This window comes from Vipera ursinii (assembly GCF_947247035.1).
Source record: "Vipera ursinii genome assembly, chromosome: 1".
Classification (NCBI taxonomy): Eukaryota; Metazoa; Chordata; class Lepidosauria; order Squamata; family Viperidae; genus Vipera; species Vipera ursinii.
In genome coordinates, this window is record NC_139512.1 from 52322186 (window position 1) to 52342263 (window position 20078).

Here is a 20078-nt window from a genome sequence, read left to right on the forward strand (position 1 = left end):
TTCTAATTTGTAAAGATAAGTCACATAAGGGCAATCATCACATCCTCTAATACAGTACTGACATTGGTTAGTTCCAGTGGCATCTGTATTTCCTTATGAAACAAAGTGAATTTTGGTTGTGAATGGAAGCTTTGATGTTAGAGGGGCAATTAGTCTTTTTACAAATGTGAAACTGTGAATTACCTTCTGATAGCTGTAAAATATTTGGAAGTAATTTACAATCAAGTTTTAAAATCAGTAACAAGATATTAGAATTGAAATAGCTAATATAAAATTATATATAGTTGTGTAAATTTAAATTGCTAACAAAGAATTAAGGGAGACTGATATGCATTTCAAACTTATTAGTTTTCATCAGTCAGCCATACCCTTCTGAGATTCGAACCTGGGCTGATTACACATTAGGCAGTTGTTTTCACCTCTAAGCCACAGGATCTCTCTCGCTTCATTAGCAGAGAAGCAAGGGGAGATATATGACAAATGCTTGTTAACTATTAGATTACCTTGCTAGGCCCCAAACATGGGACAAATCTTTAAGTTTGAAATGCATATCAGTCTCCCTTAATTCTTTGTTAGCAATTTAAATTTACACAAATATGAGCTGTCACCGGTGTGACTACTGCCTGTCGATGGCCTTCAGGATAGGCTGACACAGGAGATAAAGATTTGTCCCATGTTTGGGGCCTAGCAAGGTAATCTAATAATTAACAAGCATTTGTCATATATCTCCCCTTGCTTCTCTGCTAACAAAGCGAGAGAGATCCTGTGGCTTAGAGGTGAAGGTAAGCAAGGTAATCTAATAGTTAACAAGTTAACAAGGTAATCTAATAGTTAACAAGCATTTGTCTTATATATAGTTAAATATATATATTTTTAAATATATTGCTCTTATTCTCGCAGGAAAGATGAGAGTAAAAAAATAGGTCTTCTGTGGGACTACAAATTAAAATTAAACAGAAAGCATATAAGAAAGAATACTTGAAATAAAAGTTTGTAGGGGGAGATGGCTTTTTCTTATCAGTTCATAATCCAAACTGGGTACAATCCTCTTAGTAAAGGTTAATCATATCCAATTTCAAAAAGGACTGGAGATAGACATTTGACCCTTACCCTAATTTCTATACATGAGATGCTGTTTTAGAAAAGTCCTGGATATCTCAGGGTCCAAAGTTGTCTTTCATGTTTCCAGCTAAACTCCTGGATGTTAGGAAGAACAGTGTGCAAGACTGAATATACAGTTCATTCTATACCCACTTTGCACCTTCTTCACATTCAGCTGAATGTCTGAATAGTGAACATATCTCTCCCTCTCATCTCCTCGCTTCAAACCAATTGGTACATTTCATGAAATCCTTGGGATCCTGCAGCTAAGAGCAGAAGAGCATCAGGTGATCCTTTAACCTCTTCTTATCATTTGTTCATCGTTAACTACAATCTCTTCCCCCCACCCCGCCTCCCTCAAAGTCTCAGACCAGGAAGAAAAGATTTTAGGAAAGAATTTAGCTATCTCCCTAAACACCCCCCAACCCACTTTTCTTCTCAAACTCAGTGCTTCCTGAAGCTGCTTTTCATTAGAAAAAATTGAGAAAGAGAGACTTGCAGCAGCATATTACCTTTAATTTGGTCTTGGTTCTGCTACAATTGAATGTATTTATTTTAAAACATACCAGTTTGATCCAGCTAACAATAAAACTTATATTCTGAAGAAAAGATGAAAACTTCAAGCAGTTTAATAGGCCTTCATGGTTGGTTTCCTGTGGCTATTGAATATCTGAAGGAAACCCTAGTAAGCGCTCTTCAGAATAACCTCTTTACAATATTCTTAGTTTATCTCTTCACTTCTTTGCAAAAAGTTCCCCCTCAAGTTATTCTGCATGGTGTGGGCTTTGCATTTGTCTGACTTTAAAATAGATCTCAATATCACAGACAAAAACACAAATATTTATTTATTTGTATTCTGTAAATATCCCTTTAACTTGTACAACCTAAAGTGGTATACTGCTTCCTCCTCTTATTTTTCCCCACAACAACCTTTTGAAGTGGGCTGAGCTAAGTGAGAGAGACTGGCCCAAGGTCACCAGCCAGTTTTTGTGGTCAAGAGAGGCTTAGATAGTCTCCTAGTATCTCAATACTGAAAAGAAGAATTTTTGCCACATTAAATGTTTGCTTTAAAATAGCAAAATATAAAGTCGTTTGCAAAAAATAGTGTCTTAAGTGTTAAAAGATATGAAATTATACCCTGGGAATGATTAAAACAAACAAAACCCCCACAAAGAACAAAAACTAAAATAACAGCTGTGTTGATATATCAAATAGGAAATCTTCCAAAATCCACACTAGGCAATGCTTTCTTTAGATCCATTTAAACTTTAATTTTTAATACCTAATTATAATTATTTTGTACATGTTCAGTTGCACTAAGAATACTTCAGTCAGAGAAATGCCAAATGGTGAACAGTATTAAAATTTCAGTCACATGACCAAAAACTGACAGTATGAAACCTCTGTCTTAGGCTGGAGAAAATAATCATTTTCTCCCACTCCAGGAGTTCAACATGGATTGAAATAATGATCGCTACTCCTGGTGTACAAATATTGAATTTTTGTTTATACAAAACTGATTTTATATGTTTGCTTATAAACATGACAAATAGGTAAGGCTAGACAGGACCTAAGGGATGCAGTGGCTCAGTGGGTTAGGACGCTGAGCTTGTCAATCAGAAGGTCGGCAGTTTGGCGGGTCAAATCCCGAGTGCCGCATAACAGAGTGAGCGCCTGTTACTCGTCCCAGCTTCTGCCAACCTAGCAGTTCGAAAGCACGTCAAAACACAAGTAGAAAAATAGGGACCACTACAGTGGGAAGGTAACAGCATTCCGTGCGCCTTTGGCATCTAGTCATGCCGGCCACATGACCACGGATACGTCCTCGGACAAGCGCTGGCTCTTCAGCTTTGAAACGGAGATGAGCACCGGCCCCTAGAGTTGGAAACGACTAGCACGCATGTGCGGGGTAACCTTTACCTTTTAGACAGGGACTAGATAATACTAGTGATCCCTTGCAATGCTTTTATGCTATTATCCAAACATGCTCTATTTAAACATAATTAATCTAACAAGTATAACTTATGTGAACATAATAAACCAGTGCAACTAGGTTTAGGGTTTAGTGTGTTGTGCAAGCCTAGCTTGCAAGTATACCAATCATTCAGGGAAAGGGGATTCTGTGCTATCCAAAAGTCTACTAAACTGTATGATTTATGTCATTTTTATAATAAAAAATATGAAATATGTATGTAAATTATGTCAGTTTACACAATCAATGTAAATTACCATTTATGCCCATAAAAAGATGCATTATTTGGTGACACTGATTTCTGGATCCAGATTTTGTCTCTTAAATCCAAAATTGGCTAATTGGAGGCCCATTAAATAGAGGTCATAGTAAATAAGATAAAATATTAAGAAATAGATCCATAGAGCCTTGCTTGGGCTAAAAATACAGTGCTGTTATGCAAAAATACTGCAAATTAAGAATGCTTTCAGAAATAGAAGTGTTAATAGTTTATTTGTATAAATTTACAAAATGGAAAGTAAATGAACAGAAGAGAAATCTAAATCAAATCAATATTTGGTCTGACTACCCGTTGCCTTCAAAAGAGCATCAATTCTTACACATGCATACTTGCTCGAAGTCGGGGATTTTGTAGGATTAGAGTCAGGTGTATGATTAACCAATTATACCAAGCAAGTCTTAATGATCATCAATTTCATATGTAGGTTGAAACACAGTCATTAACTAAAACAGAAACAACTGTGTAGGAGCCTTAAAACTGGGTGAAGAACAGCCAAACTTTGCTACTAACATGAGGTTGTAGAAGACTTTTTCATGTCACAGGTCATACTGTCCAGCCATGTCATCAGCACAGAACTAGTGGAAACTAGTCAGACACAGGTACACTCATCTACTGTCTGGAGAAGTGTGGCCAGAAGAATTAGTTTAGTTTAGTTTAGTTTTATTTAATTTATATACCGCCCTTCTCCTTGGTGGGGACTCAGGGCGGTTCACAGGGCATATATAAAAAAGACAATACAAAAATTAAAAAAAGATTAAACCCATGCCCAGTTAAAAACAGTGAACAAATCTAAAACAGCTATTAAAACCCATCCCCGTCAGGCCAGACCAGCTATTTCAAATAGGTGGGTCTTCAGGTCACGACGGAAAGTTCGGAGGTCTGGTGCCATCCGGAGCTCCACCGGCAGTTGGTTCCATAATGCCGGAGCGCCCACAGAGAAGGCCCTCCCCCTGGGGGCCACCAGTCGGCATTCCCTGAGGTATGGCCAAAAAGCCATACCTCTAACATCGAACAAGGCTAAGTGACTCAACTATGCATGAAAACATAGGAACTGGGGTGCAGAAAAATGGCATCAGGTGCTCTGAACTGATGAGTCAAAATTTGAAATATTTGTCTGTAGCAGGAGGCAGTTTGCTCACCGAACAGCTGGAGAGTAGTAAATAATGAGTATCTGCAGGCAACAGTGAAGCATCGTGGAGGTTCCTTGCAAGTTTGGGGCTGCATTTCTGCAAAAGGACTTAGAGATTTTGTCAGGATTAATTATGTCCTCAATGCTGAGAAATATATCATGCCATACCATCATGGAGGAATGTGATTGGCCCCAAATTTATTCTGCACCAGGACAATGGCCCCAAACATACAGCCAATGTCATTAAGAACTATCTTTGTTAGAAATTCTATTTGTATAAAGCACCACACAGAGCAAACAAAGAGTACAGTCACCATGTGCTTTACTGCTCAACTGTATAACTGTATCCTCTACTTAGAACAAAAGAGCATTTAATATATACCATAGATCCAAACTTGTAAATACTGCCATCTATTGGCTGAAAACTACTGTAGTTGTTGCATAGAAATACATTCCAACAATGAATTCCAACAATCTTCAGCATAAAGAAGTGATGGTTTGGTCCCACAGAGCCCTGATCTCAACATCATTGAGTCATTTTGGGATTACATGAAGGGACAGAACGATCTGAAGAAGCCTACATCTACAGAAGATCTATGGTTAGCTCTGCAAGATATTTGGAACAACCTTGAAGGAACCTTGTTGAGTTCATTCAAAAACAATATGCAAATGTACCTTAGAAGAATTGGTGCTGTTTTGAAGACAAAGGGTGGTCACAAATAAAATATTGATTTGGATTTTTCTTCTGCTCATTTACTTTCAATTTTGTTAATTGATAAAATAAACTATTAACACTTCTATTTCTGAAAGCATTCTTAATTTACAGCATTTTTGCACAATGCCTAATACTTTTGCACAGTACTATATGTTCCAGACCTGAACAGCACTTTGGAACTAAGACAGAAAAAAGATTTGATCCACACAGAAGGATAGACTCAGCCCTGATGCAACTTTTTTAAAGAATTATAGACCAGTGCTACATTTTTAGCTTGTATATTATGAAACATTTTTTAAAAAATCAAATCTGAAGTATTACACAGCTCTATTCCCTTGATCTTCTTAGAATTTGTTTTAAAACATAAGTAAATCCCCTTTTTAATATTAATGCCCTTACAAAATTCTTATTTAAGATTGTTTGCTCACAAATTCATATCCTGCTCTCTAAGTTACCTCACACTAGTCTAGGCTCACAATCATTTAAATCCACAATATAATATCAATTCCTGCTTATAATAAAAACACTATAAATTACAGAAGCAATAAGAAAACAAAGATTTAAGGCAAGCAAGAATTTCATAGGCAAAGGACATTGTAATGGAAGTGTTCTTCCCTACCCTACAGGGAATTTGCATTGAGGGAGATGGGTCAACCTATGGCATTTAACTGATTCCCTCCTTCTCCCTGTTTCCATTCTGTATAATCAACAGAAATGTCAGGGGATTATTTTCAACACTGCTGGTGGGATGCTGGTTTGGGGGAGGTTCATATCAGACCTCACATTGCACAGCTCTGTGCTTCACTGTTCTGCTGTGCATAAAGATTAAATTGTAGTCCAAAAGGTCCCAAAATGTTAGTGCAGCTATGAAAACTGCCTTTAATGGCATTGGCTGTGCTTCCAAGAAGTATTTGTAAGGTTGAAATGGCCTCCACCCTACTTCCAACTCTTTATTTTGTGTTTTGTTTTTTCTGCTGTGTCAGAGAAGGGGAAAGAAAATAAGAGGAGGAAGGCATGTGGATGATTTAGAGTCTAGAGGTGGGCTGCATATATTCCCAGAGTGTATAAGTCACACTTTAAAAGAAATACATAATTTTCTCTTGGGTAACAAGAGGTAACATCTGTCTTGCCTGCAGATTCCTCAGCATGATTACCACTAGCAGGATAATAGACTGTCTGCTTTGCTGGCAATATGAATCCCAATGGGCAAACCTGACATACATGCTGTAGAATTGCAGAATATTAACTACATTCTGGAAAAAAAAGTGATAAAAAACAGAGATTACAGCATTATAATTTCATCATTATTCTTATAATTCTTATCTATCACTTGGTTGCAAGATTTGAGATAGGACAGCTGAAACTAAAGGGCCTGCAATTTAATTAATTATCCAATTTATATGCTGCCCATTTCAACAAGTGACTCTGGGCAGTGAAGTGAATTAAAATAAGACAAAAACAATTAGAAACATTACAGAACTTAAAATATAAAGTAGCCAAGAAACATCAAACCCAAATCACCAACACAACCAAAAATTAAGTCCCTGCACCCACGTGGGGCCCCAACCCTAGGCATAGAACCAGGTTTATTAGGCTTATAGAATTATTCTGAATTCTACTGTTTGGGATGAATGGTTATTCCTAGTTTCAAATTTTACAAAACAATTTCCAATGATGTATGTATTATATTGGCACCCTTGCTTAAAACGGAACTCTTCCAGAGGGGCCTTTGGGAATTGTTTTGTATTTGTACACTTTTTAATTTGCATTTGGTAAATTATGGTTATTTTGGATCTGTATTAATATTTTCCCTAGTAATTCATATTATACTCGGGGTGGTGGTGTGTTAAATACGCACCTAATTTATTATTGTGGACCTCTGATTATAATATATAATTGTTGTAGGCTCCAATGAAGGAGAATATTTGTAGGGTTGAAATGAGGGGTCGTTGGTGCTCTCTGAGCTTGCTTGTTTTTTTGCGGACGTTTCATTACCCTAACTAGGTAACATCATCAGTGCTAGTAAGGAGTGCTGTTTGCTGTCTTGCCTGTCTGGGTGGGTGGGGCGGTCTCAGGGATTCTTTGGTTGGGCTGTTTACTACTGGCTCTTTGGCAGTTTCTTGACTGGGGTACTGCTTACTTGACTGTTGGTCTGAGGTTGACCTTGGAGTTAATCTGGGCTGATCTGGGTGCTGATTACTGGTAGAGAACTGCTGGAGTCTTTTCCTCTTTTTGGCTGGTTGACTGTCTCTTTTGCAGAGTCTATAGATATTGTTAATGTCTATGTGTCTATTAATGGCTGATTTGTCAGAGTGCCAGGCTTCTAGAAACTCCCTGGCATTTTTGGATTTGGCCTGGTCTAGGAATGTCACATTTTCCCAATTGAAACTATGGTATTGTTGTAGGCTACCATGACTTTGGAAAATTTTATTGGAATACAAATTTAATAAACAAACAAATAAGCATTTGACCCAGATACTTTACTGCTGTCATGAAAATCTGTATTCCTTTTAGCATTTTGGTTAAGAAAATTCCAGCATTTCAGCTTGTTTTCCCATTTTTTAAGGCCTCTGGTTTTTTCCCACATAAAAAGTTATGTTCAAGAAAATTATTCTGTGTTGTCACAATAAGGTCAGTCTTTCATTACTTTAATAATTGATCAAGGCATTTTGTCACTGGTATGGTATGATGGATAAACCTGCTTGCAATATACACTAAAAATTACACATAAATTAGATGTGATTTACAATGAAGATACTCTTTGGATCTGTATTATAAAAAAGGAGGCTATGGAATATAGGGCTTGCTATATGCTACTGAACTATAATTCCATCATCCTTTAACACTGATTAAGATGTTACACTGTCTACTTCATCTTAGACTCTTCAGAAGGACTGACAGTCAATTCAAATAATGTCTTGCCATGAATATGGCCGATGGCTGTGCTAACTAAGAATGATGAGAAATCTAACCCAAATGTATGTAAGAAGATTAGAGATAGCAGCTGTAATATGCATTAAGTTATTAGGAGAATGAATTGCTATCCTATTGTACCAAGTGACAATAGGATATAATCCCTTGTCTTTAAGTTTTGAGCAGCTTATTAATTGCTACAATTGTTAATTAGCTATGGTCATGACAGAGGCTAGATTTTTTTTCTTTTGGAGAAAGAGAAATCCACTGAGAATAATATGGTTTGTTTGATTCTTTCACATAATTTATTTTGCTGGTAATCACTGAGAGGAGCTGAGCATTATGAAAGGCTCTGAAGCTGCCTTGCTTTGAACATCAGTTGTGTACCTGGCTCCTTTCCTCTCCATTCACAGGCAACTCTGTTCTGATTGGGCATCAGTTCATAAGCTTATGTTTATATACTTAATATATATAAGCCTCCATTCCTAAGACGAAAAAAGAATTCTAGAAAAATGTTTTTCTACTCTTCTCATCTTTCCTATTACCTTCTCCTATTGGTATCTTATGATTTATCACTTGTTTGTATCTTATGATTTATGATTGTATCTTTTGATTTATGATCTACCGCCTTGTTTTTTGTATGTACACTGAGAGCTTACGCACTGGAAACAAATTCCTTGTGTGTCTAATCACACTTGGCCAATAAAGAATATTCCTATTCCTATGAAATTACTTGAAATTCAGTTCAGTTCAACAGGAACAGAAACAATTATTTTTTCAACCTCCAATATGACCTCAAAAAATCCACCTTATATGACACAGTAATGTTGCGATGGTCATGAAGAATTATTTGCTCCAGTTAAATTGTCAAAAGTTGTACATATTGTATTCCATTGCTACTTAACTCCAGCCTTTTCCTTTTTTCATTATAGCTCCATGGGTACCAGACAAATTAAAAATCACATTTTATCCATCTGGGTTTTATTACTGCTTTTAATGTAATTTATTGTTGTATGGCATTGGGCATTATGTTTAATCTTTTCTTAACTTTTGTATCTTTGTATTTTAGTATTTATTGCCCTGTTCACCGCCCTGAGTCCTTCGGGAGAAGGGCGGTATACAAATAAAATTATTATTATTATTATTATTATTATTATTATTATTATTATTATTATTATTATTATTATTATTATTATTATTATTATCCATGACAATTATGCCAACCTTTCACAATTTGATACTTTACACAGATGTCACATTATAACTCCTAACATCTCTCATCAGGACAGAAAGAATTAGGTTGGAATAGGCAGCCTAAATGTCATCATGCAATGTATTAATCTTTACAGCATCACAATATTCTTTCTTTTTAATATAATGTATTAAAATGAGGGAAATAGACAGTTTAGAAATATGAAAAACAAACAAACAAACTATATAGTGACCTGCAGGAACATTAACAGAAGCAAAAGCAATTACAATCTCAAAATTTATCTGAAAAGGAATTATTATTGAAAGTTAAGCTTTACAAAACAATAAAGTACCCAACATATTTCAACTGATGAGATGCTTTTACAAAGTAACCTGTTTCAACATAATTTAGAATCGTCTCTTCCGTTTGTTTCTGTTCCTTACTCTCCTCTTGTTGTTGTCGCACTCCTTCATCTAGAACTGCTCGAATTCTTGCTTCGAAGTCTTCTGCTTTCAGACTGAATCCAGTCGATACCTTGTATTTTTCCAGTTGATTAAAATGCCTTCTGGCATTAACCATCTAAAATTTATGCCTTTTGCAATCAGCTTTGTAGTTAAAAAGTGATAATGTCTTCGAGTATCTCTTACTCTCTTAGGTATCTGCTTTAAGACCACAGTTTCTTTATTTTTGTATTGTAATGGCTCATCTCTCACTTTTCTCAGTACTTCATCTCTTGTTGTTTTCTTTATGAATCTCACATGTACTTCTCTAGGTAATTTATTTTTCCTTGCGTAGCTTGAATTCATTTGAAATATTTTGTTTATCTCCATTTGCATCTCTGCTCTATCTGCTTTCAGAGCTTCTGCCAGAAGCTCAATGATCACAACTGCTATGTTTTCTTCTCTGTCCTCAGGGATATTTTGAAATCTCAAGTAGTGTTCCGCCTTCTCCATTTCCAAAATTGCGATCGCTCCTTCTAAATTTTTATTTGCTTGTTCTAATTTTTCATTTTCTTGCAATAGTATTTCCATTTTTTTATTAATATCATCTGGTTTATTTTCCATTTTCTGAATTCTTTGTTCATTTTTGGTGATCATTTGATGGTGAACTTCAAACTGTGCCTTTATATCCAAAATTTCTTTGCTTAATTTCTCAAAATTGCTTTGTGTCTCTTCATGGTTTCTTTGCATTGACTCTTGAATCAATTTTAGTGTAGGCTACATTTCTTTTTGGGCAGTGCTTATTTTCTCACGCAGCAGCATTGTTTCAATAGATCCCTGGGGTTTTGGGCTAGATGTTCCAACAAAGGATGCAGAAGTCTTCTTCATAAGTCTGGTAATGTTTGATGTACTCATTTTTCAGCCAACAGTCTTAAAGCAAAAGCAAAATCAAAATGCTACCTTAGGCCAAACACCTCCTCCAGTCGAGTCTCAGATGTAAAGCATTAACTGTAAAGCATACACTGTCTTCAAATAGATCCTGTTTAGTTATATCCAGAGCCAACAAATATAGTTATGAGAAACCCTTTCCATTGTGGACTTCTACCAAGGCACTTTGTTTACACCAGGTGTTGTTCAAAGTCAAATAGATTTTTTTTTTGTATTTAATAATACTGTAATTTCTTCTTTCGCCACTAGATGTCCTCATACACTCATTTATCAATGTCTGGTTTTAGAAAATTTTTATAAAGTTTTTCTTTTAAAGTTCTTTATGTTATTTACCCTTGAGGTTATATCTAGAAAATTTTCACCTCTGTAGATTAAATGGTTAGTCCTTCTTTGAATCAATCTGAATTCAATTTTTAAAAGTCTTTTCGTATTCCTTAAATATCTTCCCCTTTTTGTAGTTGCTCACTGCCTTTAGATCGATCCTTCTGGGATCTTTACTTTTTAGCTCTTCCCCATTAGGGGCTCAATGTCTTTTAATCCACAAGGAAAATGAAAAAAAAACCTGGCTCACCCAACTTCAGCACGCGGTTGACAATCAGCTGTTTGGCTGAGTGCCGTGGCTCCTCACTTTCCTTCCGGCTGGCGGTGACTTGGGCTGCCTTGGCTCACCTGGCAGCCTTTCCTCCATCCTTTCAGAGGATTTCTTCAGTCCGCTCCAATTGACTGCCACCTGATCTGAGCTCCTAAAGTGTCCCTCCTTCTTTGGTGCCCCTCCAAGGCAACTTTCTGACCCTTTAAAGGTTGCTGGGTGAAGCAAAATCAGGCTGGGAAGCCGGAGTGCCGGCTTCTTACACCCGTCTCGTTGGCCGCCAAAACCAGAAGTCCCCATTGCAACATAATTAATCTTCTTCTGAAAGAGTAAAACCTTCATCTGGTCACAGTAAAAGATGTTCTTTCCAACTGTATGTTGGGCACTTTACAGCTTCAGAAGGACTATATTTTGATAGGGATTCACTTACCAGAACCATTCCAAGATTAAACCATTTTGTTTCTAATAAATTGTATTAGAGGAGCTCTGATTACACTATGCTTGATTAAAACTGACACCAGCTCTCAAGAGTTACAGTACTGATATAAGTTACACATTTTACTTCTAACTGATCTTCAATTACAGTCTCCCTATAGGGTAAGAGTTATCTTCTTCTAACCTGTATAACCTGCTTTCTTTTTCAGGAAGCCAGTAGTGAGATCCAACATTTAGATTTACAATGTGCTCAGGGTTTAGTGCTGATTACCATTACTGAAATGCCTATTTTCCTGCCTTTACAGTTCTAGTTTGGTCCTTGGAAGATTTATTTATAGATTGGCTTTCCCCAGTCTGGTGCCCTCTAGGCATGTTGGACCAGATCCTATAAAGTTGGATGGATGGGGGAGACTGATCTAGAACACAAGGTCAGGTGTGAAGTCTTTCTCTCAATTCCATTATGCCTGGGGCATTGAGAGCTTTATAGCTCACACCTTGAAGCATGAACTGGCAAACTGGTTCTATTGGATACACACATACACAGTATATGCATTATGGGCACAGATATGTATTGAGTTCAGCTCCCTTAAGATAAGCGAGTGAACTGAAGTGGATAAGTACACTATACTGATACTACAGCTCACACCACATGTCTTATTCCCAAGATTATTCCTTTCATTTAATTGAAACTCAAGCTTTAGTGATATGTAAGGCTTATTTCCAGAGAGTTAGTCTCTTGCCAAGAGTTGTTACATGCTCCCCAAAGCTCTGCATCACACATGCTGAATTGATACTATGCCTCTATTAAGCCAGGGGGCTCTATTTTCAAACAGGTAGATATGTCACATGTAGCCTGGTCTTTTCCATTTTTAAATACTCAGAAACTGGGCAACTGTAATTAGTAAGAATGCAAAATAACTATTCCTTCTGAAGGATATATTTCTTTTTTTATTGAAAAGTTTTACAATACATTTTTTTAAAAAGACAAAACCCCTCCCAACCCCCTCCCCTCTCCCCAACCCTCCCCAACCCCTCCCTCCCTTCCCCCTCCCCCTTCCCCGACTTCCCAGAGCTCAATACAGGGTATAAAAATACAAGCAATCATATTCTACCTTATGCAAACAACAATAAAATATTAAATCTATCGCACTTTAACTCTTATAAAATAACTACAAGCAATATAAATATCACATCAGTACTTATTCAAATGCTAGATGAAACTTTTTAGTCCCATATTTATTCTGGATATAATCAAATATATCCAGAAGGATATATTTCTTCATGGCATATTTTTATCCTAATATTTTTCTGGTGCATTTCACTATTACTCTTATTATACCAGTCCTGTGAAGAACATTCACCTAAGAGATTATAAACTTAACCTTATTTGACAAGCTTCCCATTTGAATTAAGATTTGAAGGCAAGGAGGAATATTTTGGTGGAAACAAAGTTATAATGGGAGGTGGAGTTCTCAGGGAAGATGTTTTGGTATCTTATACTCAGTGCTTTTTTTGTAAAAGAAAAAGGTGCCGGAACTCACACATGTCAGACAACCCGCCTTGCCTACCCTACAAGGTTCTATCCAAAAAAGGTGCCGGAACTCCGTTCTGAGCGTTCTATGAGAAAAAAAAGCCCTGCTTATACTTATCCCTCCTTTCAGGTCACTGGATTCTCATGGCAATTCCTGCTTAACAACAGGTCTGCCTGTAACAAATCTCCATCCATGATCTTATCCTGGATGGGAGGATAAACCAGGTGTCCAATACTGAAACAATATTGATGATGCATATGATGATCTCTGGCAAGACTTCAGAGAGTGGGGCTGCTCTCCTGATTTTGTTTAATCTGTCAGCTGCTTCTGATAGCATTAATACTGGTTACTATCCAAACTGGAGGTTAGCAGTAGAGGCCTTGTATTGCAGTGCATCTCCATCTGCTCCTTTTTTGGGATGGTCTTTTAGTTGGGGGAAATAGATTGAGCCCAAGACCCTTGCCATATGGGATTACACAGGCTCAACACTCTCTCCATTTCTGCACAAGGTTATTCAATCAGGTATCATCTGTTTTGTTTTTGTTTTTATTTTATTCTTTCTCAATGTGCAGATGGTTATCATTGTTTATTGTTATTATGTTGGGAGTTGTAATGCTATTATATAAACTGCCTGGAACTGCCTTTGATTGAGATGGCATACAAGTTAATTAATTAAAGAAATAAATCTGTAATAAACCTTTGCAACTCTTACCTGTTGAAGATCATTAGGGCATTCAATTGTTACCTCACTCCCCTTTTATTTTTGTAATTCATTTCCTCTTTTGGTACCATATTGAAATTAGAGCAAAACACATGTACAGGCATTGTCATGCACAAAAAACATTTGTGATATTTTAATATTTTTAGTAATGAAAGGTGTTTGTAGGGCAGAGTTGCTACTTTAAAACATTCACTGATATAAAGCTAAAAAACGTAGGTGTTGCAAAAAAGAAATTCCCTTGGCCAACAAATTCCCGTGCCAACAAAAAAATGCTAATACATAAGCAATAGGTTTTGCTGTCTGTTTCATCCCACCCTCTCCTCCCATCACACCTGTGACTGTATATTATTCTATTCCTTAGGTTTTAATATAGATATATTTTGCTTTGGGGTCAACAAAATGTGTTCATTCATATATTATAGAAAGTACATTCTTGTAAAGTGCTTTGTTCTGATTTCACAGTGTTTAATAGAAGTATATCGAATTTATTGCAAATGTTTGTTTTATATTAACAATCTTGTTCCTTGGAAATATTTGTTTTGTTTAATTGCTCATGAAATAGTACAAGAAAGTATAAAGAAGGGGAAATGAAATAGAAATTGGTATCAAGTGGGAGAGTTGGCAAGTTGGTAAGAACTCATGTTCTTATCTCAGTATTAGTGTCATTCGGTCATTTTCTACAGATAAACAAAGACTCAGTCCATAATCAAAATCTAATATTCTAGCAAAATAGTGCCTTCCATATATACTGGATTTTACCTTAATTCATTCCCAGCCATGCAAGTTGAACAGGCATCATAGGAATGGAAAAATTCAGTGTACCATGACATATCTTTTTTTACAATTTGGTATCCCTAAAGCTTCAGTTAATGAGACTATGATTAGACTATTATAGTCTAGCAAACAATTTATAGTACTTGGTTTTCTGCAAGGAAAACAGCCAGGATGTCATCATCAGGATCTCAGTTTGACTCATATTTTATATTCCATTTATTTTAATGGGACACTTGAGCTTGCAATTACATCTGGATTGTGCCCATAGAATATTGTATGTCTATTTTTGTACATTACAGCTATTTAGCCCAGCAAACATTTAATGGCTTGAGGGATTATTATGCTTTATTTTCATTTAACAGTGGAAATTTTGTCTAGAAATTTTATCTTTGTGGCTTTTATAACGTTTCCCTCACCCGCATGAAATTCCTAAGCTGTCAATCTACTTGTTACTTCAGCAGGAATCAAATGTCTAATTCAAGGTGATCTTTTTTGGGGCCACCAATAATGCAGCATCAACAAATAGGTCATGTAGTATTTGTTGCTATATATATATATGTTGTTTTTAGATGAGGAGTGCAAAACATTGCTCATGTTAGCAATGAAAATTTTCTGCCAAAGAGGTACTTGCCACTTCCCACCACTACAGGAAATTGCAGTACATCAGCACTGTTTTTTTATCATGTCTTTCCAAACTATAGAAAGCTTCTTTTTCCCAAATGGAAGCAACACAGCAGTGGTTGTGTCATCTATAAAGCCTATCAAATAATAATACAGTACATTACATGGTGTTTAAGATAATGAGACTGAGAGAAGTTTTTTTTCTCCCAGTTTCCTGTGCTGTTCTTAAAGATCTTCCCACATTAAAGTACAATCAGGGGAGCACTTACATCTCTTCCTCTTTTATGAGTCACTTTTAGTCATTCTCAAAGACTCAAATGAGTTCTGGTGAAACAAAAAGTTTCTATTGCTTTGTGTGTGGACAACTCAATTATTTTGTTTCCTTTATATAATAATAATAATAATAATAATAATAATAATAATAATAATAATAATAATAATAATAATAATAATGATGATGATGATGATGATGTTGGAAGGGACCTTGGAGGTCATCTAGTCCAACCCCCTGCTAAGGCAGGAAACCTTATACCATTTCAGGCAAATGGCTGTCCAGTCTCTTCTTAAAAACCTCCAGTGTTGGAGCATTCACCACCTCTGGAGGCAGGCTGTTCCACTGATTAATTGTTCTAACTGTCAGGTAGTTTCTCCTTAGTTCTAGGTTACTTCTCTCCTTGACTAGTTTCCACCCGTTGCTTCTTGTTCTGCTTTCAGGGGCTTTGGAGAATAGCTTGACTCCCTCTTCTTTGTGGTAGCCCCTGAGATATTGGAACACTGCTATCATGTCACCCCTCACCCTTCTCTTCATTAAACTACACATACCCAATTCCAGCAACCGTTCCCTATATGTTTTAGCCTCCAGCCCCCTAATCATCTTGGTTGCTCTTCTCTGTACCCTTTCTAGAGTCTCGACATCTTTTTTACATCGTGGTGACCAAAACTGGATGCAGTATTCCAGGTGTGGCCTTACCAAAGCATTGTAAAGTGGTATTAGTACTTCACTTGATCTTGATTCTATCCCTCTGTTAATGCAGCCTAGCACTGTGTTGGCTTTTTTGGCAGCTGCAGCACACTGCTGGCTCATATTTAAGTGATTGTCTACTAAGACTCTGAGATCCCTCTCACAGTTACTACTATTGAGCAAGGTACCACCTATACTATACCTATGCATTTGATTTTTCCTGCCTAAATGTAGAACCTTACTTTTTTCACCATTGAATTTCATTTTGTTAGATAGTGCCCAGTGTTCGAGTCTGTCCAGATCCTTCTGTATCTTAAGCCTATCTTCTGCAGTATTGGCTATTCCTGCCAGCTTGGTGTCGTCTGCAAATTTGATGAGTTTCCCATCTATCCCCTCATCCAAATCATTAATGAAGATATTGAAGAGCACTGGGCCCAGAACAGAGCCCTGGGGTACCCCACTACACACTTCCTTCCATGTAGATGCGGTTCCATTGAGACCACACGCTGAGTACGGCCTGTCAGCCAGCTACGAATCCATCTGGTTGTAATGCTATCTAACCCACATTTTTCTATCTTATCAAGTAGTAGGTTGTGATCTACTTTATCAAATGCCTTACTGAAGTCCAAGTAAATTATATCTACAGCATTCCTCTGGTCCACTAGTTTTGTCACTTGGTCAAAGAATGTAATAAGATTTGTCTGGCATGATCTGTTTTTGACAAACCCATGTTGACTTTTAGTGATGACTTTGTTTGCATCAAGGTGTTCGCTGATTTGTTGTTTGATTATCTTTTCCAGAATCTTCCCAGGTATTGAGGTCAGGCTGATAGGTCTGTAGTTTCCTGGATCTATTTTTCCCTTTTTTGAAGATGGGAACTACATCATCTCTCTTCCAGTCCTCTGGTAGTTCCCCAGTGCTCCAGGATCTTTGAAAAATATAGTTCAGTGGTTCTGAGATCACGTCTGCCAGTTCCTTGAGAACCTTGGGGTGTAATCCATCTGGTCCTGGTGATTTGAACTCATCTAGGCTGGACAGGTGCTCACTTACCATTTTCTTGCCTATCTTAACTTGTGTTTCTATTCTGTTTTTTATGGCACTGGTTTGGGTAGGTTGGACTGTTTTTTCCCTTTGTGTAAAGACAGATGCAAAAAACGAATTAAATAGTTCTGCTTTCTCCCTATTGCTTGTCACCTTCTTGCCACTTTCACCCACTAATGGACCAATCATTTCCTTAACTTTTTTCTTGTTTTTTATATGTTGAAAGAAGCATTTTTTGTTATTTTTGACTTTGGTCGCAAGCCTTAGTTCATTTTGAGCCTTAGCTTTCCTCACTTCATCTTTGCAGGCACGGGCTATTTGCTGATATTCTGCCTTAGTTATGTGCCCCTCTTTCCAATTCTTATACTTGTCCTTTTTATCTTTCAATTTATCAGAGAGTTCTTTATGCAGCCATGCTGGTTTCTTTTGAGAGCTGCTATTTTTCTTCTTTGTTGGTATTGTACTAGACTGGGCCTTTATTATCTCACTTTTCAAAATTTCCCAAGCTTCTTGAGTTGTTTTCCCCTTTAGGATTCTCATCCATGGAATTCTTCCCATGGTCTCTCTAAGTTTATTGAAATTAGCTCTTTTAAAGTCCAAGACTCTAGTTTGGCTGTGTTCTATTGCTTGTGCCTCCAGAATGTTGAATTCCAATATTGCATGATCACTTCCCCCCAAGGTTCCTGTGGCTTCGACACCTTCTATCATTTCATCTCTGTTTGTGAGAATTAAATCCAATATGGCTAATCCCCTAGTTCCCTTCTCTACTTTTTGGGAGAGAAAGTTGTCTGCTAGGTTTGTCAGGAATCTGTTTGATCTTCCACTTGGTGCAGAGTTTGTCTCCCAGTTGATATCAAGGTAATTAAAGTCCCCCATTACTATTGTGATGTGCTTCTTACATACCTTAGTTAGCTGACTAGCAAAAAGTTCATCTATTTCCTCTGCTTGGTTGGGCGGCCTATAGTATACACCTATGGCAATGTCATTCCCCCCCCCCTTTTATATTGACCCAAATGCTTTCAAGTTTACAGTTTTCATCATTGTTGTGCTCTATTTCTGTAGAGATAAAGTTATTTCTTATATAGAGAGCAACTCCTCCTTCTCTTTTGTTTAGTCTGTTATAAATAATAACTCCATCTCATATTTTCTTCTGTAGTCCTTTCACTTGATTTCATGTTTGTCTTGGGTTGTTTCAATATCACAGCTTTCCAGGTACATTCAAATGAAGAAAAGCTTATATTGTTCCCATCTTTTTCTAAGATCTTAAATGTTAAAGTTACAGCAAATAGATCTTATTGGCAACTTGAAGATCTTAATGTTCATATGGATGAAGGTATTACCTCAAATTACTTGGTCCTAAAAATTTAGATCTTTTTAGATTAGCATCAAATTGTTTCCAAAAACTCATGGCACCACAATTCTTGGGTGTACCATGTACTGCAGCTGAACTTCAACACATGGCATCCCTGTTTCTGTCCTAATCCTTGAATATTATAGAGATCCAAAGAATCCTAGAATATCAGTAAGAACAGAAGTAAAAGGCAGTATGTCTATGATGATGTATAATGCTTTTATACAAGAAACACTGTGCATGTGCTATTTGTTTCTCCTTTGGTATACAGTATTTCCTAGCTCTTTCACTTCCCAGCTACAGCCTCTTTGAATGCAGCTGTTTGATTTGTGAAAGTCATCTATTGCTACTAACTCCAAGCACAAAGGATTGTCTGTTGTTGCAAGTCAAATCTCTATATGCTCCCACTTTGGGTAATTGCTGCATTTGAATTCTATTTCAGGTAATGTGTGTGACCCACGTGAAAGATGCCGCAGCCCATTAAGGAAAGCCAAAGTAGCTATTTGGGACTAAAATGCTATCTAGGACAAATTGTTCTTTTCTGGCAATGGGTCACCATGGACAGCAAATCAGTCCATACCCCCAGTGCTTTGGAATATATATTTTGGCAGCTTAGCACTGAGTTGCACTCTTGAAACAAGGATGCTTTTAAGCAAATTAGTAAATTGTATGTGAGGATAGCTTTTCTGATGGGGAATCTATTTTGGGGTGACTTACATCTTTGGGAATGAGAATCTGACAAATATAATACTAGATTAGTTTCATTGTAACACACTTTCAAAACAAATAAACTTTACTGTTTTTCTTTTCTTTTTTAGAGGACTCTTTTCAAGGTCTGGTCATCAACATTTGACCCCTTGCCTTGATTAAAAGTTGGCTTTATCCACTTTGGGTTGTCATGTTTACAGTTCATTAGCCAAAGTGTTTGAAAGATGTGCTTGTCAACAGACAAGAAGATGGAAACCTAGAAACCGCAGTTTATCGCAAGGCCACCAACACTGCACACATTCTTAATTTCAACAGCAGCCATCCACTGTCACACAAAAAGAACACTATACAGCAAGGTGATGACCCACTGTAGTACCTAGAAAGCCAAACAGATGGAGAGCAGGTATCTACATGAACAATTCAGGCAGAATGGTACCCACAATCATTTGTTACAAGATGTCTGGACAACATGGTGGGGAGAGAAAGGAAAAAACAAGGCACAGAACCAACTACATGGCACACCCTGCCCTACATCAAAAACATTTTGGAAGCAGTAGAATGCAGCTTCCGAGGTCTGCAAGAGGGCTCCAATCCACACTGTCCAGAGGCTACCATACTAGGACAAATTATGCACTGTAAAGATTGTTTGGAGGTG